Source organism: Heterocephalus glaber, unplaced genomic scaffold, assembly GCF_053883595.1.
Source record: "Heterocephalus glaber isolate CG9 unplaced genomic scaffold, H.glaber_assembly_v1.0 deba00001606, whole genome shotgun sequence".
Classification (NCBI taxonomy): Eukaryota; Metazoa; Chordata; class Mammalia; order Rodentia; family Bathyergidae; genus Heterocephalus; species Heterocephalus glaber.
In genome coordinates, this window is record NW_028258377.1 from 763582 (window position 1) to 791179 (window position 27598).

General features: G+C 36.7%; 1 long non-coding RNA gene across 1 annotated transcript in view; it reads right to left on the bottom strand.

Annotated features, from left to right (window-relative positions):
* The window catches only part of LOC147822892 (uncharacterized), a 101514-nt gene that overhangs the window by 70107 nt on the left and 3809 nt on the right, over positions 1 to 27598 (bottom strand). The window lies entirely within an intron of this gene.

A 27598-nucleotide genomic window follows, 5' to 3' on the forward strand; every position in this document is an offset into this window, starting at 1 on the left:
AGTTATGGAGTGTGTTGTTCACTGCTCCAGAGAAGATGCTAAATTTGTACGGTTGGATGCCTCTCATAAAGCAGAGCTGTGTTGAAGCAGGACTTAAAAAGGAAGGAAAAACAAGTTTTCCCAACCTAAACAATTCCTTTTTAGTCTTCCCCTGTGGTTGCTGTTCTTTGTTCTGCCAACTTTGTTCCTGTAAGTAATGGTTTCACAACATCCTGTTTTTATGAGAGCCTCTTTCTCTTCACCCAACCAAGGCTACTAAGATGTGCTAAGTTACAAATTGTCACTGTCTGAGTAACTGCCTTTGTGTAGCTTCTGTAAACTTGCTTACCAATCCACAAGTTTCATGCTGTTAGGTAGACCAATCCCCCTATATAACATGTGTAAAACTAGAGCCCTTCCTTTGTTCTGCACTCAGCCTTTGGAAATGAGTCTGCTGAGCTGGGACACACCTAAATAAGTCCTATTATTTCATCCATTGATCTCTCTGATCTCTTAAATTTTGCAACAATGTGACTTGACCTATAGAATCTCATAAAATTTAGGAGAACTGAAAGGAAACAGCTTTGTATTCTTCAATCTATAATTTACAAATAAAGCAATCTTTCCTTATCTACAGGAGGCAAGTTCTAAGAAATCCCATAAATGCCAAAAACTTAGCAGAATACCAAACACTATTTATAGTCTCTCTCTCCCTCTCTCTCTCCATATACATATATATATACATATATATATATATACATGTACATATATATACATATATATATATGTATATATATATATACCAAGATGAGCACTAATTGACTTATTAGGCAGGTAGCATATAAAGTGTGAATATCTTCCATAAGGGATGATTTACATTCCACATAGGATGGAGTAGAGCATCATGATTCTGATATAGGGATGGTATAGGGACCTCTAAATGATATAAGGAAAATATTGTAACTCTCAACCTGTTAGATGTCTGATATGCCAAGTTAGTGTTCTCTAAAATTGAAGAATGAATTCTAGGAACAACAGAAGTTAACATAGGAAATATTTATTGAGGGAAAGATAGCTTCTAAGAAAGACGAAGGGGACCCAGAAAGTGGGTGCACCTGAACTCACTTCTGAAAGAAGTTTTAGAGAGCAAAACCACAAGGTGGGTACAAAATCACGAGGTGGGCATGAGGTGGGACAAAACTATGGTCAACCAATAAAATTACAATTATAGTCACTTAGGTACTATTTATCCAATGGACGCAACTCATGTAGCAAGTGTGCATGGAGAGAACAAGAACCTTTCCTGGAAGGGATGGGTTATGGTCTTGGTCTCCCACCCAGGTGATTGATGCCTGTTTAGAATATCAATCATTATTGTTTATCCGTGGAGAAGTAAGTGTAGTCATTTCATCTTTGTCTTGAGGTCTGACCTTCTAACAAATGTGGCTCTTCCACCCAGTACCCGTGTTCTTATTTTCTGCACTGGCTTCTTTGAGGGCTTAGCCCTGTCTGACTACTTATAATATTTCTAACTTAGCTGTCTATAATAATTCCATCATGCTACCCAGAATGGTATACAATTTAAAACATGAATTGTTTGCTTCTGAAATTTTCCATGTAGTATTTTCAACATTGATTGCAGGGCTACTGTAGTGCTTTTATATTAAAAAAAAAATCCAAATGATTGTGTATATTTTAAATGGCAATAGTAAAACTAACCTGAAGTTCTCTAAAAATATGAGACAGCTTGCGTTTTTAGCATAGAGACAAAAATAGGAGAATGCTTAGTAAATGGTCAGATTTGACAGCTGAGAACCACTGCATGTCAGAAGTGTTATTTGAAACAGCCCATAAGAGTGGTTTGCCTGCAGATTGATGTTGCAAATAAATTCAGGAAGTGTCAAAGAAAACTGAACCAATGCTGAGATAAACACAGAAGTCTTTACTCAAGACATTTGCAATAAGAGGGAAGTGACTGAATTCCCTTTTGTTACAACAAAAGGCAGAATTTTTAAGCCCTGAAGTTAGCAAGTGGAAAATTACAAGAGGCTTTTAGGATTGGTCTATGTGACTAAGCCACAAGAATTTGTGAATTATTACTTGTGGAAGTTAGGATCTTATTGTCTTTCAGAGGCTGGAGATAGGGGCACTATCATTCTTGAAGACTGCATTTCAAAGGGATGTCTTTTAGGTCCTTGGAGACATTGATTCTGTATTATAAAATGTGCAAGAGGCTAAGAGATTTACATCTCCAACAAGCAAATAAAATATTTGCAGCAACTTCTCTAAAGTCAATCTACATTTTCTAAAGTAAATACTCCAAGAAGAGGGAGATAAGGGTCATATAGTCAGAAAGAAACCAGCCTAAGTTTGGTCAGGTTGAAAGGAACCTATAGATTGTCTTGGTTAGAAGATAAAGATTGGTTTGGGAGGATTTAGAAATATGTTCCCTCCTAGCAGAAAGGCACAAACAGAGGAAAAGCTGGGGCTCAGGACATGAAACTGTTACTTGAGAATATAACAAAGAAGCTATGTTTTTAATTTCTCCTGGACTCTTTTCAACACTGGCATACTGATAAAGATTCAATAATGTTTGTCTGCATGAAAAAACAAGACTTTATAATACAATGTTTGCTAAGTTCCATGGTGTAATGCTGTAACTATGTCTGACCATACTAAATGGTGAAATTGGGAAAAGAAGTGGTCAAAAGTAGCTCTTCTTTTGTTGGAGTTTAAGCAAAAAAAACAAAGTAGCTCTTCTAAGGTAGAATCAGCCTTATCAAGGACATTACTGCTATTTATCCATATATGCTAGCTAAAAATATGAATTTCAGATCCTTAGAGATAAAAATAATAATGTTGAGTATAGAGCTCTTCACTAGAAAGCCTTTAGACAAGTTCATAAAGAGAAATTTAAAGTATGAAGAGCTTAAGAAATATAATGTAGGCTATTGATTTCACATCTTAGAAATCATAGCTGGCTTAATTCTTATCATTGAGGTCAGAAGGACATGCAGCACTCAGCTTCACATGAATTCACACTCAAATGGCAAAGCTGGGAATGGACCAGAAATTAGAACTGCCTCCCAAACTGTCCCTCTACACAGCATTAGTCTGAGTCCCCTATGTGTGTTCAGAGGCCACAATGACCTCAACAAATAGTAAAATTCACAAATCCTTTTTTTCCAAGACCCACACTGAAGCAGAAGTTAAAAAAAAAAAAGAGAAAACAATCTTAACAACCTTAACAACATTAAGCGTTTCCCTCTCAGGTTTCCCTCCTCCCTATGGCTGTTGTTAACTTTGTTCCTCTAAGTTAGGTTTTATGACCTCTTGCTTCTCTAAGATCCTGTTTTTTCCACCAAGATATGCTCAGTTGCAAAACTGTCATTATTTGATTAACTGCCTTTGTTCTGCCTCTGGAAATTCACTTGCCCACCCATAAGTTTTGTGCCACTAGGAAGACCAACCCTTTGGCCACATGCATAAAACTAGATCCTCTTCTTTGTTTGGGGGTCAACCTTTGGATATGAATCCCCTGGGCCAGATTGCACCTAAATAAATCCTCCTGTTTCACTCGTTGGTCTCTCTGATCTCTTAAATTCTGCAACAGTGTCATTAAGAATATCAGTTATTGCCAGGGATTTAGTTCAGTAGTTTTGCTGGCTGCTGTGCAAGCACAAGGACCCAAGTTCGATCCCTGGTACAAAAAAGAAAAAAAAGAATACCAGTTATTATTTTATTCAGGGCCTCACCATTTCTACAGGTTGGTATCTCCTTTAAGGATAAACACTTGACACAGACAGCTGAAAATAAATGTGAAAATTTATCTGTGAGAGGTGTTGTTATTCTATTTGCAACTCTTGCATTCTAGCAAGAGATTTACTGATATGATTCAATGGTACAAGAAAGGAGTAATTATTTTTAATTTGGAAGGGATAGGGACAAGGGATATAGCTCAGTAGCAATCTAATAGGGAGAGCAAGATAAAAATTTAAAAGTTATTTTTTTGGGGGGGTTAGAGATTAGCAACTTCTCCAGGCTTCCTCCTGCTGAGCACAACAAGCCCTCCTCTTCTCAGTCCAAAGGAAGTGACAGAATAGGTAGATGTCAGCTCCAGGAGACCAGAGTCCAGTTTCCTTTTCACTAGAAGGGTAACAATGACCTGAATCTGGGGGAAGAGATAAAGCAACAGTGAAGACCTGAACTGTCTCTCCGGGCTCCCCGTCTCTTCATATTATAAAAGAACTTTACCCACTTGTACACGGTGAGATGGTGATTTGAGCCAAATGGGCCTCTCCATCTCCTCCAACGTCGCTTTGAATAACCCCCCTTTTTAAACCAAAATAAATGGCCTCCTTTCATTTGGTCAGTGGTGAGCAAAGAAACCCAAGTATATGAACCTAAGTGGCCTGTTGTAACAGTTTAGTGCATGCATAGCATGTGCAGGACCCTGGGTTTTATCCCCAGTGCCTCTAAATAAATAAATAAATAAATAACAAATAAAATTAGAACAGAAAATTTATAGGAAGTTTCACTAGGTTGATGTCCTGTTGTAACAGAAATTGAAAGAATGGCAAAAATAAAAAAATTAACAGCAGACTTATTCCATTTGTCTCCTTAGTTTTCAACATTGATGAACTTCATGCAAGTTTGAAGGAGGGAGAATTGTAAGTGGAGATGGAAGGAGGGATAAAGGAGAAGGAGAAGTTCACCATGGATGGAGGGGCAACTGGAAGGCTATATGCTGAAAAAAAAACAATGAAGCAGGTCTAAAAGAGGAACAGAAGGGCTACCAAAGTAAGGAAAAGTGATCTTTGGCATTATGACATCATTGTTGTGGATCAGTTGTATGTTTTTGGATGCAACCATTGATAAAATTTTTCTGGTTTTTAAGTAAATACTGGTCCAATACTTGGGGATTTTGGATATTGTAATTTTTCAAAGCAGTTCTTCTGAGAATACTATTGTCCATTTGGATAATTTTCATGTTATTCAAAAATGTCCTTTGATGTTCACTTAGGTAATAGTACAAACAAGATTATGAATGGGTTTTGTCATAGATTTTTCAAAGTAATGTGGTAATTATCAAAAATTAAGTACTTATATACTAATATGTATTCATGGACCACCAAAAAATGTTGTATTAGAAACACTTTCATTATAAAAGAATATCAGACTTCTCAAACTATCTGTACAACTTATTATTTTTAGTTTCTAATTTTTCTGTGATTCTCCACTAAATAAAGCTGCTTTGCTATTGTAATGATCAAGGTCACTGCTAATCAAACTGGAAAAGTTTATTTGCAGAAGCAGAATCTAACTTTGATTGTTCAGTTGTATACTGTCATTTGTTACTTAGTTTAAAAATCCGTAAAAAGTCTATGTTCTTTTTTCTGTCATTGTACTGCTTTATGTACTTTTATCCATTCAGAAGAAAAATGATTGTTGTCAGTAGGCACTAAGCACCTCAGGAAAAGTAGAGTCCCTTGACAGAATGTGTCTCTGCTGGATAAGAAAAAATGATGAGCTGAAGTCATTTTGGGGTGAAGATTTCAAAATAAACTAGAGAAAGACACTCAAGATCTATTGGATGAGCAGCTGTGAAGATAAGGCTGGGCCTGTGCCTCGGAGAGATGGGACCTGGTAGAAGCAGACAATAAGCAATAAGACATAGAGGATTTATCAAGTCCTGCTTTAGTGACCCCAGGTGCTCTAATAAAACCTAAAATATATTTGTTATGTTAAAATTTGGTGACATTTCTAAAGTTTTTGCTGCTTAACAGCCACATGTCAGGAGTGATGGTCAGCAGGACGGCCAACCAATCAGAGAGGAGCCTAAAACAATGATGGGTGTGGGCTTGGGAGGAGGTGTTCACGCTGGGCCATGACCCTTCCTGTTCTGGACTGTAGAGACCTGGGACATCCCTGCTGGAAGACTGTCTTCGTCCATCCAGAGTGCTCTAACAAAGTGCCAGATATTTGGTGTGTTTTAAACCATAGAAATCTATTTCTCACAATTCTGGAGGCTCAGAAAATCTTCGGTTTTGAGCAGGAGACTGCTCCTGATTCAGAGATAGCGCCTTCTCCCATTTCCTCACATGGTAGAAGATACAAGGAAGCTGTCTGAGACCTGTTTTATAAGGGCAGTAATTTCATTCATGAGAGTTCCACTTTCATGACTTCATCATCCCTAAGACATCAGCTCCAAAGAACATTACATCAGGGATTAGGTTTCAACACAGAATTTTGGAGGGACACAAATAGTGCATAGCAAGATTAGTGAATATCTACAAATTTCAACATTATTAGCTGTCTTCTAATTTAACTAAACCCAATAGACAAGTTTAGTTCTATAGGTACATTGTTCTCCTCTAGTTATGGTTCAAATAAAATAATAGGTTAGTACTTGGAGGTGAAAAGGCTGCAAATATGAATACTTATATATGTAATTCTTGTTACACACACACACACACACACACACACACATATCCTGAAAGTAATTATCTCATCTGATTGACATGGTAATATCCATAGAGATTGTGCAAAAAGCATGTGCTGTTATGGCTTGGTATGGATGCGGTATATCCCCCTTCAAGACTGATGTGCTCAGGACTAGATCCCCAGTGAAGCAATGAAGGGTTCTAATTTTATCAGTGGATTAATCCATTGGTGTATTCATAATTTGATAGCATTAGTGGGAGGTAAAGGAATCTAGGAGCTTGGGTGTAGTTGAAGGGAGCGAGTACGGGAGTGTGAATTTAAGAGCTATATCTGCTTCATGCTCCATTCTTCTCTGACTCTTTAACCTGTTGTTTGCTTCCTGGCTGCCATGAAATGAGCAGCTCTCTACCACACCTTTCTTCCATGATATTTTTACCATGTCACAGACCTATGGTGCCAGCAGACCATGGACCAAAACCTCTGAAACAATCAGCCAAAGTCAGCCTTTCTTTTATAACTCGTTATTCTCAGGTGCTTTGTCACAGCAATAAAAACCTGACCAAAACAGGAACAAGAGAACAAATGACTATAGAAATAGGAGGTAGTTCTTTGCGGGAGAGTTCTTCATCTGATAGATATTTTGCCCTTCCAAAATGTCAGTACTACATGTCATTCTGTCATCAGCTATGGATCAAATTCTTTTAGACTCACAGACATTCATTTACACATGTTCTGCTGATGTAACTCTCTTTGAACTCTGTCCCTTAGAATCATAGAGTCAGTAAAAAGCTGGAGGAAGGGAAATAATGTTGATGAATTTATTCACTAAATATTTTTATGTCCCTAGCATTTACTAACACTAAATTATTCAAAATCTCCTTGAAAAGTACATAAGGTATGAATGAACGAGAACCATGCTCTAAATTTTGGGAAATTACAGTCCATTAAGAATGATGGAAAAACAAACAGGATTACAATACACTCATATGTAAGTCTTTATAGCCTTAGCTATAGGATCAACATAGGACGACAGCCCATGAAAAGGTGTGGATAAACCATGAGTGAGCTTCTCAAAGTGAAGGGTAAGAGTAGTCCAGGCAGTGGCTGTTTAGCATAATTATAAAGGGAACAATCTACAAAGTTATAAATTGAGAAGGGTATAGTCTGAGATCTGTAGTTTAGTATCTACAGTGCCTAAGCAGATATCTTTTCTTCTAAGAAGCTATTTACTCCATTTATGCCTTAGAGGGAGGAAGAGAGAGAGAGAAAGAGAGAGAGAGAGAATACTTAGAAGAATGAATGCACTCTATTAATTGTGAGCTTATCTACAAAATTATAGTGATGTATTCAAGAGAAAGTAATAACTTCTGTTTAACTGGAGTGGAGAGGTTAAAGTTAGGTGCAATTATCAAGACACAAAGGAGAGGTCAGTGTTAAGAGAATTTCTGGTAAAATTCATAATTGCACATTAAGATTTCTGGAAGTAGATACTGAAGGAGAGTTTATTTATTATATTAAGGGATCAAAACGTAGGAAAGTAAGGAGCAGAAAATGACATAGCAGAGACAGAACCTGCCTTGTGAAGCCAACTCGAGGAAGCCACAGCCTGCCATGTAGAAGTAGAGCCTACTGCATAGGCTGAGATGACCAGATGTTCATACCTCACTCAGTCACTAATACAGGCTACTCCAGGTAGGGGTGGCTTGGAACAAGGAAGATCTCACTGCTGAGATGCATGGCTGGAATCTCTCTGCTGACTGAATACCAGGGAGCTGAACAGCAGAAGAAACAAAAGTACACATATCACTCTGACTATCACATTAGTCTTCGCTAATCCACTGTCCTCTTCCGGACTGTCTTTCTCAGTTTCCTTTCTACTCATCTAGGCAATGGATTCAGTGAGTCTTTACAGACATTGGAAATCACAGATGTGTGTATTTTCTTCTTTTTAAATAAGGAATTACAATACAATAGGCTTTGAAAAACAGTGAGAAAATTAGACATGCCTTAAGAAAGATAAATTTGGCTGGGTGTGGTGGTGCACATCTGTAATCCCAGCACTCCAGAGGCTGAGGCAGGAGGATCACTGTGAGGTCAAGGCCAGCCTGAGTTAAACAGTGAGTTCAATGTCAGACTGGACACATAGCAAGATCCTGCTGTCAAAAAAAAAAAAAAAAGATAAATTTGGAAAAATTGTTGATGGTGTAACAGAAAATGAGACAAAGAGAAAAATCAACTTAAGAGTCTTCTGGGATGGTTTTTCTCTTGTAATTAAAATCTAGGAGGGCATTAAAGTAGGGATATGGTTGTTTCTGGCTTTGTACACTATCTTGTAAAGCCCTAACAAAAAAAGTGACTATGTATTCCTTTTTAAATTAAAATTTATGTATATATGTATATATTTATTTAAATTGACATAAAATATTAGGTATTTATTGAGTACCACAAAATTCCTTGTACCACATATGCAATGTGGGATGTTTAAATCTAGGTAATTAATATAGTTACATTTTTGTCATAAGACTACTTAATATTCACTCTCCTATTGTTACTTAAGAGTACAGCATATCATCAATAACTATCATTGGCGTGTTGTATAATAGGTTTCTTAAACTTACTTCTCCTATCTAACTGTGTGTTCTCTTTGAGATCAAGAGATGCCTACAGAGACTGATTGAGAAGCCTCATCATGCAGCCACTGAGTGATCCAACTCTGGATAGCCCGGCTTGAGACTTCTTTCATGTAAGATAGTAAAATTGTTTAAGCCAATTTTAGTTCATTTAGTTACTTCCAGGTGAAGAAGTCTAACTCATAAATGTGCTTAACATTATTATCTATGTATTGAGGCGATCAAAGGAGTAAGTAAAGAGTCCCAACCCTCCCAAATCTACCAGTAAGATTACAAATTCACTTCCCAGATTTGGAAGTCATGCCAATGCCCACCTTAAAATGTTAAATGTCAATATTTGCAAGAATAATTTGTTATTTTTCATAGTTTCCTGAGAACTGACCTTGGGCTCTCACAACCTTATGTTTTGTTCTCACAGTGTAAGAGGTCTTTGCTTCATGAGACTTCAACATGACAGCTTTTTCTTACTTCTTGCTATGATCCTTAAATATTTTACTGGCTCCACTTAATACAGTAGATAAAGAACATCATTAACTCTGAATGGTTCTTACCACCTGTTAAAGAACTGACAACAGAAATTCAGGCTTTCATTAGTGGCTAATGTGCAATTTTATGACATCTAACAGGTTCCTATGTTCTGTGGATCAAAGTACCAGAAATAGCTTTTTGTAGCTGCAAACATTTCAAGGACCGTTCTTTTGATCAGAAGGCTCTGCTACCAAATTCTCATATGATGTCTTTTAGTTTCCATGGTCTCATTAGTATCTCAGGTGAGACTATTCTTATCAGGATTAAATTGCTTATATGCTTTCAAACTTCAATAAAAACAACTTTAATTAATGTTAGATGATATATTCTTTTAATTTTAAAGTAGTTATCTAATAAAGGCAAGATATTCCTGAAGGGTAAGTAAGACTAGAAAAATCATGTACTACAAACCAATGAAGAAATGAATGACATGGAATATGTAAAGCAAATTATAACTTTAACCAAATCTTACCTTGCTGAGTTTTCAGTTTTAGTTTTAAATTGAGTGTTAAAGTGTAGAGAACAATGATAACAATATACTTTCTTAGCATGATGCTATATTTTCCAAAATGAAGTATGGCATTAAATGTCAATCTATTCACTTGGAATTTGGATTGCACATCTTATCTTTCCAAAGACTTTGCACAAATACTTTCTTTTTCCTGCATAAACAAGTTCTCATTTTTATAGGATACTAGCAGTAGCATAACACAAGCACTATTTTTCTCCCTATAATAAAACAAAACATAAAACCTTCTCTGATATCCACATCATCAGTCTACCACTGCCCTATTTCTCTTTCCAATTCTTTGAGCCTCTTCTTAACAAACTGAGGGTCGCCTCATATGGCTTATTCCATTGAGGTTTCCACCCTTTTTTGTTACTGACAGAAATCTTGTCAGTATTACAAAAGTAGTGTGTTCCTGTTGTCACTGCTCTTTTCTCATCTTTCACATAGTTGCCTTTCTTCCCAACACCTTCTCATCTGTTGGTGTCCAGGACCCTAATTTCTGTTTCTTTAACTTTTTTTTTGGTACCGGGGATCAAACTCGGGTCCTTGCACTTGCGAGACAGGCAGGGGAACCACTGAGCTAAATCCCCAGCCCCCAGGACTCTAATTTCTGAATGCCTAATTGTTAGCTGCTTCATCGCATTCTCCATTGTGAGTTACTTTTCCTCTGCTATACCACTAAATGTCCTCAGCTCCCATATCTTTAAGTATTGATTCTCCCTGAGGGCTTTTTAAAAGCTTATGTCTTTAGCTATAACCTGTTTGTTATGACTTTCACACTTATACCTTAGTGTTCATACTTGCACTGAGACTCCAGATTCATATCTAGCTCCCTGCTTGATATTTATCCATAGGTATTTTAATAAGCATCTTGAAATTAATACAGCCAATGTAGAACTCTTGATTCTCCATAGAACCTGAACACTAAACAAGCTCCTATCTCAAATTAATTTTTTTCAAAAAAACCTATTCAATCAGGTTTCTTAAGCCAAACTCAGAAGTTTTCCTTGATTTATCTCTATCCATCAGATATCGTCTCCCAAAATATTAATGAAAAGATTGTCAACGTCATTATACAATATGTGTTCAAATAGTTCCTCATTCTATCTCTTTCTTCTGCACCTATTCTCTTGTAACCATGGTTGTTCAGCACAGCATTTTAACTAACCTTCCTGCTTTCATTCTTATCCTGTTATAATAGACTTTTTTAAAGTTTTTCATTTGAAGTAAGACATATATTCACTAAAACCACTTATTTTAAATTTTCAGCTAATGTTTTTGTCAAATATGTACCCTCATCAATAACCACACCAATTAAATTAGAAATAGTTCTAAAATCTCAATAATTCCTGCTTGTAGCCTTTTAAATTTTACCTTCTCTCTCCTCTGGCCCCAGCAACAACTGATATGTACTCTGTTGGTAGCAAATAATTATTGTTTGGAATTTTTTTTATTAAATTCCTTTACTGGTACATTGTAGGTATACAACACAATTACATTTCTCATTGGGAATTGTACCTTTACATAATGCATCTTGGTTCGTATTTTTTCCCCATTCCTAGCCCTTCTTTCACGCCCTCCACCCTTCCCTATTTACAAAGACTTTATTTGCATTTTTTTCCATTTCTCATCATTTTTCCTTTCCCTTCTTTCCTTTCCCCTGCCCCTCCCACTACCCCTACCCCTTTGGACCTTTTCTTCCTATTTTACATTTTCGATTATTCATTCTAATCATTGGTACATTTTAGGTGTACAATATGACATTCATCATTGGTAATTTGCACTTTTACATAGTCTCTCTTTGTTCTTATTTTTCACCCTTGCCCAGCCCTCCCTTCAACCCCTCCATTCCTCCCTATTTACAAAGATTTTGTTCCTATTTTTCCATTTTCTCATATTAATCCCATTCCCTTGTATCCTTTCCTCTAGGCCTCCCACTTCCTTCCCCTTTGCCCCTTTTCTTCCTATTTCACATTACCTATTATACATTTAGTCCTTATTTACACTTTCAATTTCTCACACCAGAGAAACTATTTGGTATTTATACATGTGTGTCCTATTTATTTCACTTAAGAGTATTGCCTCAATGTGCATCCACTTAGCTATAAATGTCTCTAATTTCTCATTTTTTATGGCTGAGTAGTACTCCATTTTATAAAAAAACCACATTTTCTTTATCCAGTCACCAGTTGATGGGCATTTGGGCTGTTTCCAAGTTTTAGCTATTATAAATTGTGCTGCTATGAACATGGGCACACATATATCACTGAGGTATGATTCTTTTAATTCTTTGGGGAAGATGCCCAGCAGTGGAATAGTGGAGTCAAATGGGACTTCCAGTCCTAGTTCTTTGAGATATCTCCATACTGATTTCCACAGTGGTTGCATCAGCCTACACCCCCACCAGGAGTGGAGCAGGATTCCTCTTTCCCCACAGCCCCGCCAGCATTTGTTATTGGTTGATTTCATGATAGCAGCCATTCTTTCTGGAGTGAAGTGGAATCTCAGTGTGGTTTTCATTTGCATCTCTCGAATGACCAGTGATGTTGAACATTTTTTCATGTATTTATTTGCTATTTCTACTTCTTTGTCTGAGAAATGTCTGTTCATTTCAGATGCCCATTTTTGGATTGGGTCTTTAAATTTGGGAGGTCTGATCTTTTTAAGTTCTTTATAGATTCGAGAGAGTAGACCTTTGTCTGAGGAAAAGAAGGTGAAGATTTTTTCCCACATTGTGGGTTGTCTCTTCACACTGCTGGTGGTTTCTCTTGCTGTGCAGAAGCCTTTTAATAAGGAGAGATCCCACTTGTTGATTGTGCTAGTTCACAGGCAACTGAGGTTTTGTTCATAAAATCTTTTCCTACACCGATGTCAAGAGTGCTACCTAACCTCTGTTCCAACTGGTTCAGAGTTTCTATTTTAATATTTAGATCTTTAATCCATTTTGATTTTAGTTTAGTGCATGGTGAGAGATACAGGTCTAGTTTTAATCTTTGGCAAGTTGAAGTCCAATTTTTCCAGCGCCATTTATTAAAGAGGCTATCTTTCCTCCAGTGAGGGTGTTTGGCTCCTTTATGAAAGATGAGATCGCTGAGTGTGTCTGGCGTTGTTTCTGCATCTTCTAATTTGTTCCACTGGTCCTCAAGTCTGTTTCTTTGCCAGTACCATGCTGTTTTTTTTTTTTTTTTATCACAGTAGCTTTGTAGTAGAGTTGCAGGTTGGGGATTGTGATACCCCTTGCCATGTCTCTGTTACCTAGAAATGCTTTTGCTATTCTGGGTCTCTTCTTGTTCCAAATGAATTTTTGGATTGTTTTCTCAAGGTCTATAAAGTATGCTGCTGGGATCTATCTCAATTGGAATTGCATTAAATCTATATAGCAGTTTTGGAAGTATGGCCATTTTCACTATATTAATCCTTCCTCCCCAGGAGCAGGGGATGTCTGTCCATTTTCTGATATCTTCTTCAATCTCTTTTCAGAGTGCCATAGTTTTCAGAGAAGAGGTCTTTGATTTCTTTCATTAGGATGATTCCTAGGTATTTCAGTTTTTTGGATGCTATTGTGAAAGGAATTATTTACCCTATTTCTCTCTCAGTGAGTCTGTCATTGGTGTAGAGGAAAGCTATTGATTTTTGTGTGTTAACCTTGTAACCAGCTCCTTGACTGAATTTGGTTATTAAGTCTAGAAGACTTTTGGTGGAGTTCTTGGGGTCTTCTAGATAGAGTATCATGTCATCTGCAAATAATGATAATTTGACTTCTTCATTACCTATTTTTATTCCTTTTATTTATTTCTTTTGTCTAATTTCTGTGGCTAATATTTCCAGAACTATATTGAACAAGAGTGGTGATAGTGGACATCCTTGTCTTGTTCCTGATTTTAGTGTGAAGGATTTCAGTTTTTGACTATTTAGTATGATATTAGCTGTTGGTTTTTCATAGATGGCTTCTATCAGTTTGAGGTAGAGACCATCTATTCCAATTTTTTGTAGAGTTTTTATCATAAATGCATGTTGGATTTTGTCAAATGCTTTTTCTGCATCTATGGAGATAATCATATGGTTTTTGTCCTTGGTTCTATTAATATAGTGTATTACATTGATTGATTTTCATATATTGAACCATCCATGCATCCCTGGGATGAATCCTGCTTGATCAGGGTGTATGATCTTCTTGATGATCTTCTGTATTCTATTTGCCAGTATCTTACTAAGGATTTTTGCATCTATGTTCATTAGTGAGATTGGCCTATAGTTCTCTTTTTCAGTTGGGCCATTCTCTGCTTTGGGGATCAATGTGATGCTTTCTTCCAGGAATGAATTTGGGAGTATTGCTTCCCTTTCAATTTCATTGAAGAGTTTAAACAGTAGTGGCAGCAGTTCCTCTCTAAATGTCTTGTAGAATTCAGCAGTGAAGCCATCAGGGCCTGGGCTTTCTTAGTTGATAAGTTTTTAATTACATTTTCAATTTCCTTGGTTGATATTGGGTTCTTCAGAATTTTTAGGTCTTCTTTGTTCAACTTTGGTAATTCATATGTATCTAGGAATCTGTCCATTTCTTCTGTGTTTTCCATCTTATTGGCGTATAGGTTCTGGAAGTAGGTATTGATGATCCTCTGGATTTCTGCTGAGTCTGTTGTCATTTCACCCTTTTCATTCCTAATTGCATGGATATGGGCCTTTTCTTTCCTTTTTCTGACAAGGTTGGCTAAAGGTTTGTCAATTTTGTTGATTCTTTCGAAGAACCAACTCTTGGCTTCATTGATTTTTTGTATCATTCTCTTAGTCTCCATTGCATTGATTTCTCCTCTGATCTTTATAATTTGCTCCCTTGTATGAACTTTGGGGTTGTCCTGCCCTTCTTTTTCTAGAAGCTTGAGGTTCAGTATGAGGTTGTTTAATTGGGCTCGTTCTGTTTTCCTAATATGTGTATTCACTGCTGTGAATTTCCCTCGTAAGACTGCTTTCATTGTGTCCCATAGATTCTGATATGTTGTATTGCCATTGTCATTTAATTGAAGGAACTGTCTGATTTCTTCTTTAATTTCCTCTGTGACCCATTGGTTATTCAGAAGTGTGTTGTTCAATTTCCACACGTTTATGAAATTTTTTGAGTTTCTTTTGCTATGGATCTCCAATTTCATCGCACTATGGTCTGATAATATACAGAGGATAACTTCAATTCCTTTGCACTTCCTTAAACATGCTTTTTGTGTGAGTATGTGGTCTATTTTGGAGAATGACCCATGTGCAGCTGAGAAGAATGTGTATTCTGATTTTGTGGGGTGGAAGACTCTGTAAACATCTGTTAAGTTCATTTGTTCAAGAGTTTGATTGAGTTCTAGTATTTCATTACTTATTTTTAGTCTAGTTGATCTATCTATTTGTGACTGTGGGGTGTTGAGGTCCCCCACTACAATTTTATTAGTGCATATATGACTTTTCATGTCTGTTAGTATTTGTTTTATATAGTTGGGTGCACTAGTGTTTGGTGCATAGATATTTATGATTGTCATCTCTTCCTCTTGGATTCTTCCCTTTACAAGAATGTAGTGTCCTTTTTCATCTCTCTTAATCAGTGTTGGTTTGAAATCTACTTGATCTGCAAAGAGGATAGCTACTCCTGCTTTTTTTCAGGTTCCTGTCACATGGAGTATTGTTTTCCACCCTTTCACTTTCAGTCTATGAGTTTCCTTTTGAATTAAGTGTGTTTCTTGTATGCAGCATATTGTTGGATTTTGCTTCTTGACCCATTCTGCCAGTCTATTTCTTTTGATTGGTGAATTGAGACCATTAACATTGATGGTTATAACTGAAACGTATTGACTTGTCATTGCCATGACTTTTTCTTTTTGTTGGTTTTCCCCCTTTACATTTAATTTCTTGTCATGCCAGATGGGTTAATTCTGCTTTGCTTCCTGGGGTTGTGATCCTCAGTGTCTGTTCCTAGGATATTGTATAAAATTCTTTGGAGTGCTGGTTTGGTATTCACAAAGTTCCTAAGGTGCTCTTTGTCATGTAAGTATCTTATTTCTCCATCCATTTTGAAAGATAGTTTTGCAGGGTACATCAATCTGGGTTGGTGGCTGTTTTCTTTTAGGGCTTGGAATATGTCACTCCAAGCTCTTCTTGCCTTGATGGTTTGTGTTGAGAAGTCTGCTGAGATTCTGATGGGCTTTCCTTTGTGTGTGATTTGTTTCTTTTCTCTGACTGCTTGGAGAACTTTGTTCTTCTGTTGTGTTTCTGGAATCTTAACAATTATATGCCTATGTGTAGATTTTTTTTGATCAAGGCTATTTGGAGTCCTATATGCCTCACTTATCTGTATGTCAAGCTCTTTTCCCCTGCTTGGGAAGTTTTCTGCCATTATTTCTGTGAAGAGATTTTTTATGTCATCTGCACCCTCTCCTGTTTCTTCATTGAGCCCAATTAGTCTTATGTTATTCTTCTTTGCATCATCTAGCAGCTGCTGGATTGATTTCTCATCATCCCTTACAATTTTGAAGCAATTTTTCTTTTCCTGTTCACTAATTGCAATCTTATCTTCTATATCTGAAATTCTGTCCTCACATTGGTTCATTCTGCTGTGTAGACTTTCAATGGAGTTTTCATGTCCTGGAAATCTATTTGCATTTGTTTTATGGATTCCATTTGTTTCTTATGTTGGGATTCCATCATGTTCCTCAGCTCCTCTCTAGATTTATTAATCGTGTCTTGCACTAGGGGCACAATTTCTCCTGTTATCTGAGAAATTATTTCTGATTCCTTTTTTTCCAGATCCCCTTTTGTTGCCAGTTCAGTGGGTCCAGGTGGTTGAGTATCAGAGTGTTTCATCTCATTTCCCTTTGAGGTTGCTGTAGGTGATCTGGAAGTCTGGTTTTGAGACTTATTTATGTGTTTTCTCATTTCGACTGTGGCGGGGGACTGTTAGCTCCTGCACTGATTTCCTCCTGTGAGCTGGGAGAGGTGGTACAAGGGGCGGGAGCAGCAGTAAGGATGGTGACCCAAAAGCCCTTTCCTCTGGGCTGGGAGCAGGGGGAGGAATGGTAACCAGGAAGCCCCTTCCTCTGGACCAGGAGCAGTGGGACGGCAGCTCAGAAGCCCCTACCTCTGGGTCGGGAGCAGCAGGACTCAGTACCTTGGTCTGGTGGTCTGGTGTCCTCTGCGTCTTTGAGGTGTGGAACCAGGTGGCTGCCTGTCTGCAGCGGGGTAATTCGGCTTATTCCAAGCAACTGGAGACCTCGGTAGGGCATGCACAGACCTGCCTGACTGCAGCGGGCTGATTCTGCATGTCCTTTGTTTCGAATTATTTGTACATGTATTGCACTTCATAGAGTATGTATTCTTTGGTGCTTTATGTAGCATAGTGTTTAAAGATTCATCAGTGTTGTGTGTTAGTAATTTATTCTATTTCATTGCTGAATGGTATAGTATTGTTTGGATATATCACAATTTATTTGTTCATCTATTAAGGGACCTTAGGGTTTTTATAGTTTAAGACTACTGTGAATAAAGACAACATTAACATTTGCACCTAAATCTTTTAAGGGAAATGAATTTTTATATATCTGGGATGGGCAAATAATATTGGAATTACTGTATCTCATGCTGAACAAAATCTTTCCTATTGCTTTACATTAAATAATCTTACCAGCAAGGCATGAAGTTTCCGTTTCTACATTCTCACCAATGCTTTCAATTTCCAGCTTTTTATTTTTTCTTAAAACAATTCACTGGATAGGTAGTGGCATCCCATTGAGATTTAATTTGCATTTCACTGATGACTAATGAAGTTCAGCAGTTCTTCTATTTAGTAGCCTTTACTGTGCTTTCTGTATAAATTGTAGTCACATTTGAGCAAGGGGTTCTCTTACTAATAATGATCTGTGATGCTGTGACATCTTGGATGTCAAGACAATAGTGCAATTAAGGGCAGCATGACTCATACAAAAAACTCCTATAGAGGCAAAAATTAAGCCATAGGAAGAAACACATTTGCATTAATCAATGATCTGTTCCTACTAGAATATCTTGTTCCCTTGTTGCTAGGACCCTGCTCACATCAGTGCTCTCCACTTCACTGTTCCCTGCACCACCCATTACTCCTTCTAGAAGCTGCATGTTCAATAAATAGTGGCAAGCTCCAGAAGAGGATGTCTTAGCCAGATTAGAGCTTTTACCATCCTGGGTCCCCCGTGTATGCATTAAGATCTTGTCTTGTCTGTTTTTTTTTTTTTTGTACTGGGGATCAAACTTAGGACCTTGAACTTGCCAGGTGCCACTGAGCTACATCCCTGACCCACTTGTCTTGTCTTTTATTATCCTGCTGCCATACCCTTGGTCAGGTGATTGGGAGTTTCCACAGCTTCCAATAATTTTTTTTTTCTAAAAATCAGCTTTTTCTGGAAGGAAATTTCTGGTGAAGCACTTAGCTTTATGCTATTCCACCAGCAGCCAACAGATAGATAGAATGGCCTCAAAGAGGTGACTTTGGTGAAAAACTTAATATCTGCCATAGACACACAAAATGTTGAAAGCAATTCTCTAGTTCTTTCCTTCTGGGTCCTATACTCATATAGCCAATTGTATATTGCTAACTTAGACAGTTATCTTAGTTGAATTTAGTATCATGTTGCTTATTATTCTTGGTAAAATCCACCTACATTTTTCTGTTTGCTATCTCAGGGGAATTATTTTTAACCTCTTTACACAAGGTAAAATTCTGGAATTCATCTTTAACTCTCTCTCCTTTCCCTGCCTTTGGCATTAAGCTTTTCTGCTTGATATGTCCTTCTACCTTCTGCTCTTTATAATAGAACTTTATTCCATCATTCAAGGCTGAACTCAAATATTGCTTTCCTTTTGGAGTCTTTGGTTACTCTGAGCAAAATTAATTATTTCTTCTTTCAAGTCACTAATGAAGTTTATTCATTGTATAAGTAATCTTGAGCTACCATAACAAAATACCAGAGACTGGGTGGATTAAACAACAAAAATTTATTTCTCACAGTTCTCAAGGTTAGGATTCTGAAACCAGTGAACCAGCATGATTGGGTCCTGGTGAAGACTTTTCCTGGCTTGTGGGCAGCCACTTTCTCTCTACATGCTCAAGCAGAGGTAGAGTGAGAGGAAGCTCCCTGGCATCTTAAAAAGACATTAATGCCATCTTCATACAGCAGCACCTATGACCTCATGTAAGCCTACCAATCTCCTAAAGGTCCCATCTTCAAATATAGTACCATAATATGAAGTGTTTGTGTATCAGCCTCTGAATTTGAGGGAGATAAAATTTAGTGTGTGTGTGTGTTATTCCATAAGAGATCTTAACACATTGTGTTAATGTAAATAGTATGCATGTGTAACTACTTTTTAGACTATGAGTGTCAAAGGCAGGCAGAATCTCCATGACTACTATACATACAGCTATTGGAATACATACAAGGATCATTTGCTAAATTTTGATCGAATCTGTATTATATTTGCCATAGTTGATATGAAATGGTATATTTTTATATGCTGGTAACTTGCCAGTATCAATGTTGTGGTAGTGATGAATTAGTTGTCTAGCCAACACTCTATTTTGCACTCATATAAACTGTACTTGCAATTCATAGCACTTTCCACCAGCACAGTGGACTAGGTGCGTAATGCACTCCTCAGTAGTTTTTACTCTAATTCTACAGGACAGAGATTATGTATGTGCTATCTGTGGACCTATCTTCTGCCTACAGCAATGTTTTGCATATAGAGGCACATAATTTTTATCAAATTATAAGCATGAATACATTTACATTGCACTTTGAAACATACCTCAGAAAAAATAATGTTTTTCATACACATATTTGTAATTAAGAAACAAATACAAATAAATAGAAAAATAATGTAAAAATATATATAGTGAATATGTAAAAATATGCATAGTGAATATATATACATGTATATGCATATATATACATATATATAATGTTGGTGTGCATTTTTATATGTCTTTATTCTGCCTAGAAGCAATGATATACCAATAGCAATGATTATGGCTAGACCTCAGAGATTGGTTAGTAAATACCATTGTGCAAATGAAAGGAGCTAGACTTTCTTAGATACAACTGATTTCAGGTGTCAGATAAGGAAAGTACAAAATGCACTGCTAACATATTGTTCTAGAAGTAAGAAAATTTTCAAAGAATGATTATAATATATAAAACACTCAAGGTGTTCCCTCTTCCCAAATCTATTTCAACTTGAACATTTAAAATGGATAATTGTAATATCAGATTACAACACATTGACTAAAACAGTAATCCACACTAATATATATAAATAAAAGTAGGTAAGAAAATCTCTTACAACAAAATCTCAAATGACAAATGTAGATGACTGAATTAGAAAACCATCAGTAGGTACAAAAGCTAGTAAGTAAAATATTGACTTATTTACATATATTCATTGTAAATTTCCACACAAACTATTGATTAATTACAAATGAAAAAACATGACAATGGAAAAACATGGCAGTCATTACTTTAACTATATATCAAGGTTAGTAATGCCAATTTGGGATAAAGCAACTTCCTGGGCCTCCTAACATGACTCACTAAAATGTTCACAGCTTCACAACAGCAATATTTCTTTTCTTTTTTCTTTTTTTTTCTTTTTTGGTACCAGGAATTGAACTTGGGACCTTGCGATTGCAAGGCAGGCACAGTGCCACTAAGCTGCATCCCGGCCCACAACTGTGATATTTCTGCTGTGAGTGTTTAACCTAGATCTGTTCCTCATGAAGAGCTATCAAAGGATTCCACATTTAGGGTCATTCAATAATTGACCTAAGGGCTGAGGATTTAGCTCAGTGGTTCCTGCATCTGCCTTGCAAGGCAAGGTCCCAAGTTTGATCCCCAGTACAAAAAAAAAAAAAAAATTGACCTGTAATATTCGAAAAACACTAGTTATACAAGAAAAGAAAACCATAGTTTTAGATCAAACTAGATTAAGAGATGTAATGCATAAGTGCCTTGTTTGATCTGAACTGGATTCTGAACCAGGAAGAAAGAATTCTAGCCATTTTGAGATATTTTATAAAATTTATATGTGGACTTTAATAGATAATGTAAATTTTCTTGATTTTGCTAATTGTGCTATTGTGGAAGTGCATATCCTGTGTTAAGAAATATATTCAAAATATTTAGAGATAAAGGGACACAATATTTACAACTTCCCAATGCCTGAAAGAGATAAAGGAGGGCAGCAAGGGAGTGCAAATGGTGTAAAAAGTGAACTGCTGAGAAAGCATGCATGAGGATTTTCATTGCTATCAGAATTTCCTGATGTTTAAATTAGATCCAAATAAAAAATTTGCAAAAATTAAAAAAAGAAACTGAAGGGGAGACTAATGATGTTGAATATAAAGAGAGTCAAAAAAAAAAAGAGAGTCAAAGGCATGAATGATTACAATCTCAGCTGAAATGTGGTAGACGGGCTATTGTAATAGGACGAGATACTAAAGGAAAGGTTGGAGAAAGATTTTTGAGACTACAGGAAAGAAAGAACATAATTATGTAATTTCAGATAAATTATGACCTTGGGTATGGTAGGAAATGGCTAATGAAAAGAATGGCCCTCATCAAGAAATCAAATAATAACAAGTACTGGTAAAGCTGCATCCGGGAGTGGCAAAGCTACATTGTTGGAGGGAATGCAAACTAGCACATTCACTATGGAGATCAGTGTGGAGATTCCTCACAGAACTAAAATTAGAAATTCCAATTGACACAGCTCTTCCCCTTTCAGGTATCTTTCTGACAGTTGAAAGCAGCACATTACACTGAGAGATGCATGCTCTTATTTATAGCAGCACAGTTCATAATAGGTAAAGGTTGGAAGCAGCATATATGTCCCTCAACAGATGAATAGATAAAGAAAACACGGTGGTACCTTGGCTCATGAACTTAATTAGTTCCTTGATTCTGGGAAAGATGACCACAGTTGTATTCATCACCCAATGTGGAGTTCTCAAACGGAAGCAAAATTTTGCCGAGTGTTTCTGTTTGCAAACTGAATTGTTCATGAATAGAAGCATTCGTGAACTGAGGTATAACTGTATGGTACTTACATACTGTGGAATACTAATCTGTTATAGAAAGAGATAAACTTGAGTCATTTGTAGGAAAATGGATGCACCTTGAGACCATAATGTTAAGCGAAACAAATCAAACACACAAGCTTAAATATTGCATGTTTTCTCTTATATAAGAAACCCATAATATAAAAAGAGAGCAAAATAAAAGATAGGTAATAGGAAGTAGAGAGATAGATCTTTCTCAAAGGGAGAGGAGATAAAGATGGAAGAAGGGAAGGAGGAAAAGCGGGTGAAAACATTGATGAAGATATATTATGTACATGTACCAACTCCACATAAGGAATGTAAACATTATGTACTAATAAAAAATAAGTGGAGCTCTTGAGGAGACTTGCCCAAGAAATTGAGTGAGCAGAGTAGTGAAAACTTTATCTATGTACATGGGCATTGCCAATAAGTGAGATAATAGAAGTGTCAAAAATAATGAAAAAGAGAAAGGACCTAAATATCTGTGAAATGAACAGGAATGAGCAGGCCAGAGGCAGATGACAGAAAATGGGTCCTTTAATGTCTTATAAGATTCAAATCAGAATGATAGGGATTATTTGGGCAGAGCACAAAATAATGTCTAATATAGTCTGAGACTAGATGATAACACACTTTGAAGCCCAGTGGTGAGGCAGGCAAGGGTAAAGAGCAGTCACTGTTTGGAAGCTTTAGGGGAAGTAGATCTTTCAAAAATAGTTTAGATGATTCAAGAGTTAGAAAGTGAAGGGAGATTTAGAGAAGAATTTGAGTATATGTTTTATTGTACTGGTAATGTACTGTGACTTGCAGGGAACATATTAGAAGTGAAGAAAATGGGAAAGGGATGGAATGGGAAATAGAAAAGGTTAGAATAAGATGACTGTGACTATTAAGCCTGAAATTCCTGGGAGTTGCTATATGAAAGGAAAGATAGGATTTAATGAAATTGCTCTGAATTTAGGACAAATAGAGACAGTGAAGCTGTGAATGTGGAGGATGCAAGGCATGCCTGTCTTTGGGCACAGTCTTGACCTCTCCTGTCTGAGGAAAGAACGTCTGAGAACTCAGGTCCAAATCACTGGGTGAAAGTCCCTTTGTGGCTGGAATGACAGAAACAGAAGCAGAGAGAGATGTGCTGGGATTTCTCTGTTACTGAGCAGTGTGTATGGTCACTCTTTTTTTTAACTTTTACTTATTAGTTTATGTTTACACTACCTCATGTTTTCATTTCTAGTGGGGAGTTGGTACATGTATATAACACCTCTTCATTCTTTTATTGTCCCATGCTCCCCCATCCCTCCCTGTTCCTTCCAACTCTTGCTTCCTTTCCCATTTGCAAAACCTCTATTTCTGTTATTTCTTTGAATTCTTTCTTTGCATTCCTTCTCTCCCCCCTCCACCTCCCTTCATCTCTTGTTCCCATTTGAAAAATTTCTCCCTGCTTCCTATTATATTTTATTTTGCTCTTTATTTATATTCTGTGTTTCTCACATAAGAGAAACAATGCAATATTTAAGCATGTGTGTCTGATTTCACTTAATATTATGACCTCAAGGTCCATTCATTTACCTACTAATGCCTCAGGTTTGTCCTTTTTGTGGCAGAGTATTATTCTATTATGTATAAATACCACATTTTCTTTATCCATTCATCGGCTGATGAGTTTGTTCTTGACTTTTTTTAGACAAAAGGATAATTTTTCATCAAAAACTGTTCAACTCAAATTTTTCTATATTCTATAATGAAAGGTCGTATTAAGTTATATAGTCTAGTCACCAAACTCACAAGATTACTGTTTAAAGCTGAGATTTATTTCTATGGCTCTACATCCCACATACTTATGCCAAAGAATGAGAATACAAGGTGCTTTTGAAGTTTTGTAGAGGTTCATCTTCTCATGTTAAAAGCTCACCTAGACAACTTCCAAGCCAAGGAAGTGAGAAAAATATTTTCTTTGCTTAAACAGAACACCCAGATTTATCACTTTGTGTATTTGGTGATAAAAATGATGTGTTGTAGGGATTATTTTCTCCTTGCAAAATTTAACTATCAAACTTCAAGAACACTCACTTTTATCTTTCAATTATGGCTATTTGGCAAAAAGGGGAGTTTTCCACACACAAATACACATTTAGGGAGTATTTTTGACAAAAATGGCCCCCAAACTATCCCTGGCAAAGGTGAGAGCACAGCCATCAAAAATGCACACATAGCTGTAAAAGCAGCACAGATGTGGCTGCATCACTAGAAGAAAACAGAACAGCTCCTTGTGGAAGGAGGGAGTGAAGCAGCCGGTTACTGCCTGGAATGCCCACAGAGAGGGGTTGTTCTGACTCCATTACCCATTTGGGAGTCCAGAGTGCTGTTTGTGGTAGAACATTATTTTACAAGCTGCCAAATGAATGCTGAAGTTATAGACTTAGACTCCAAGCAGTTTTCATGATGGGTTGAATTTGCAGTGTTTCCTACACTTAGTGTCTATCATGTCAACTCTATAAAATTCAAATTTATAACCAGCCAATGACTATCAAACCAAGCATAAGATTGCCTGGAATTAATATTTTCTATGAATTAAATATTATTTTGCAAATTTACCCAATCATAAAACAAACCTTTAGTTTTGCAAAGTTGAGATTTCCTCAGTTAATTTTGGGGATCTTTTGTGAGGAAAAGGGCACAGTGCTCATTGTTACTATTTTATCAGGTTTTATTTTTCTTTGTTATAGCTTAATATTAGTTTCATTATTTTGAACAGAAAAGGGATATAAATTTCCATGACTGTTTTTTCTGTTTCCAGATAGAAGAAACCAGACTGAAAAAAATCGATGCTAGACTGAAGAAAAATCAATAAGCCAGTGTTTAGTATAGTACATGATAAAAGATCCTCTTTATGCATTTTTTAAAAATCTATTTATTACACCTTAATTATGCCAATTTCTTTTTACTTTGTCCTCACAGAAACTGTCTACTAGTCTTTTTTTTTTGTAAGAATTATTCACACATGAAAATTATTTGTCCATTTTCCCCAAACTGGCTCCTTCTCCAAGTTAAATCGTGTTCAGTTTTTTTACTATTGGTATTATTTCTGTGTGCTGTTGCTATACATTTAAAAAAGATCTGTAACATGTGTATGAGTAAGAATTTAACTATGAAGACTTCAAGAGTTTTAAAAAATCCAAATAGAAGACTAGAAATGTAGCAATATTTCTAGTATCTATCATTCTACTTATGATCCTAGAATTATCACCCAGTTCTTAAATATACTCATATCAAATGTAGGTCCTGTATTGATTTAGTTTTCTTCACACTCAAAACTTAGAATTTCTTTGCTGTTTATCAGTACTGATGGAAAAGTTAAATCAAACAGAGCTATTTCCTTGCTGTCTTCCTTGAGGTGCATAAGTATTGCTAGCAGACGTAGAAGATCATGGTATTTGCATATTGAAGTGCCTTCCTCCTCCTCAGCTGACCTCATGGCATTCTGCTGCTCATAACCTAGGCTTAGGTCCTACACAGGACTGAGAAGAAAGATATCAGCTGACATTTCCAAACTCACCAAAGATAAAGAACCTGGAAAAAGACCTGATCACACCAGAGCCACCTGAGCCCTACCCAAACCAGCCAGATACCTGGAAGTTTTGCACACATACAAAAAAGACTGAGATAAAAAAGCAGACTTAGGGAAGATAACACTACATAAGGGGGCTGCAAGAACAAACAGCATGGTTGAGTTCTTCATGATGGTCCCCAAAAGAAGCTTGATTGGTCAGACACTGGAGTGCCATCCTGGTGAAGAAATAGTTATCACGCACCCCATCCACAGGCTGTTTCCAAGTTTTTATCCAAGTAAATCACACAACCTTTCATTTGGAAGCCTAAGCAATGATTCTGACATGGCACTCCCAATAATCTCTTCCAGTTGCTCTCAAGCCCTCCTACTGAGATGAATACTGCAAATATCAGCCTTACCTAGAATCACCTCTCCTGGGGTGATATTGCACAAAAGCATCAATTACTGGGTGCTTCCTGGTGCTCCTCTTGATTTTGCTTTTTATAATAAACCAGTTTTGGTTACTTCCTTTCAGTTAAGCAATATAATCCCTGCTTCAGATTTAACTGCAGTCCAGATGGCCTGGATGGATGTCCTTTCTCTTTTCAAAGCAGTTGGGATAGAGTTCATTGTAGAGTAGCTCGTAAGTATCCCTTGAATTAAGTCTGCAGCCAGTTGGAGAGCTGTGGTGCTTAAAAGTGACTTTTCACCATATCATAGCCCTGGGTTAGCATCACTTTTCTATAAATAGCCAGATAGAACACAGGTCATCATCATGATCACAACAGGAGTCTAAATTTGCAGTCTTGCCTAAGAGAAACTGTTTAACTTCCTCTCAAAGCACAGCTGAGCTTGAAGTATATAAGTAGATTGCTTTTGATTATGCACTATATTTTTTGTTGAAATGAGGAGAGTCATTTTCATGTTATTTTGAGATTTGATCTCTTAAAATATATATTTCTTTATCTTATTTTATTTGTCTTAGTTGCTATTCCATTTTAATAACTCAATCTTCACATATTTCTTTGTTGTTTTTCCCACTGACTTGTAAATATTGGAGGGGACCAGGACTCCATCTCTATGCTTCTATTGTAGATGATATCATCAAGTCCTGTGGGTTTGTTCTCCATCTACATGCTGATGACTCACAAATATACATCTGCATCTTAGATCTTACATGAAATTCTATTTGCCTCCCCTGATATGTCAACTTAGATATCCAGTACACCTTGGCCTTAACATATACTAAACTGAATCCCAATTCCACTTCTCAACCCTCTACCATTCTTTGTCAGGCTTGCCATTCTAAATAAATACCAACTACTTTGTACTATGTGTTCAAAACAAAAAAAAAAAAACTTTTGTAGTTAATATTTATTTCTATTATAACCAATAAGCTATCAATTGGTAGAAAATGCTATTGGCCAAGCTTTCAAAATCTACCTTAACATAGTACTTCCCACCACTTCCACTGTGATTCACCTTGGGCCAAGACAATATCATCTCTCTTTGGGATTATTGAAATAACCTACTAAACTGTATTTTGTTTCCCAATTTTCTCCTAGGTCTTGTCTACACATTAGACTGTTCCTTTTGAAAGGTCAATCGGTTTGCTTCTTAGATCGTGACACACCCCAGGTGTAATCCCTGTAACTGACAGCTCCTTCAGTCTCAGTACAATCCTAAATTATAGTATCACTGAATTGTCTATAAACCTGATCCCTGCCCCACGGCACACTCTCCTCATCTCCCCAGCTCTCCCTCATGCATTCCACTCTAAGCTAAATGACTCTCAGACACTGTATTTGTTCCTGACCTAGGCTTTCACCATGATTTTTTCTTTTCTGAAATTCTTT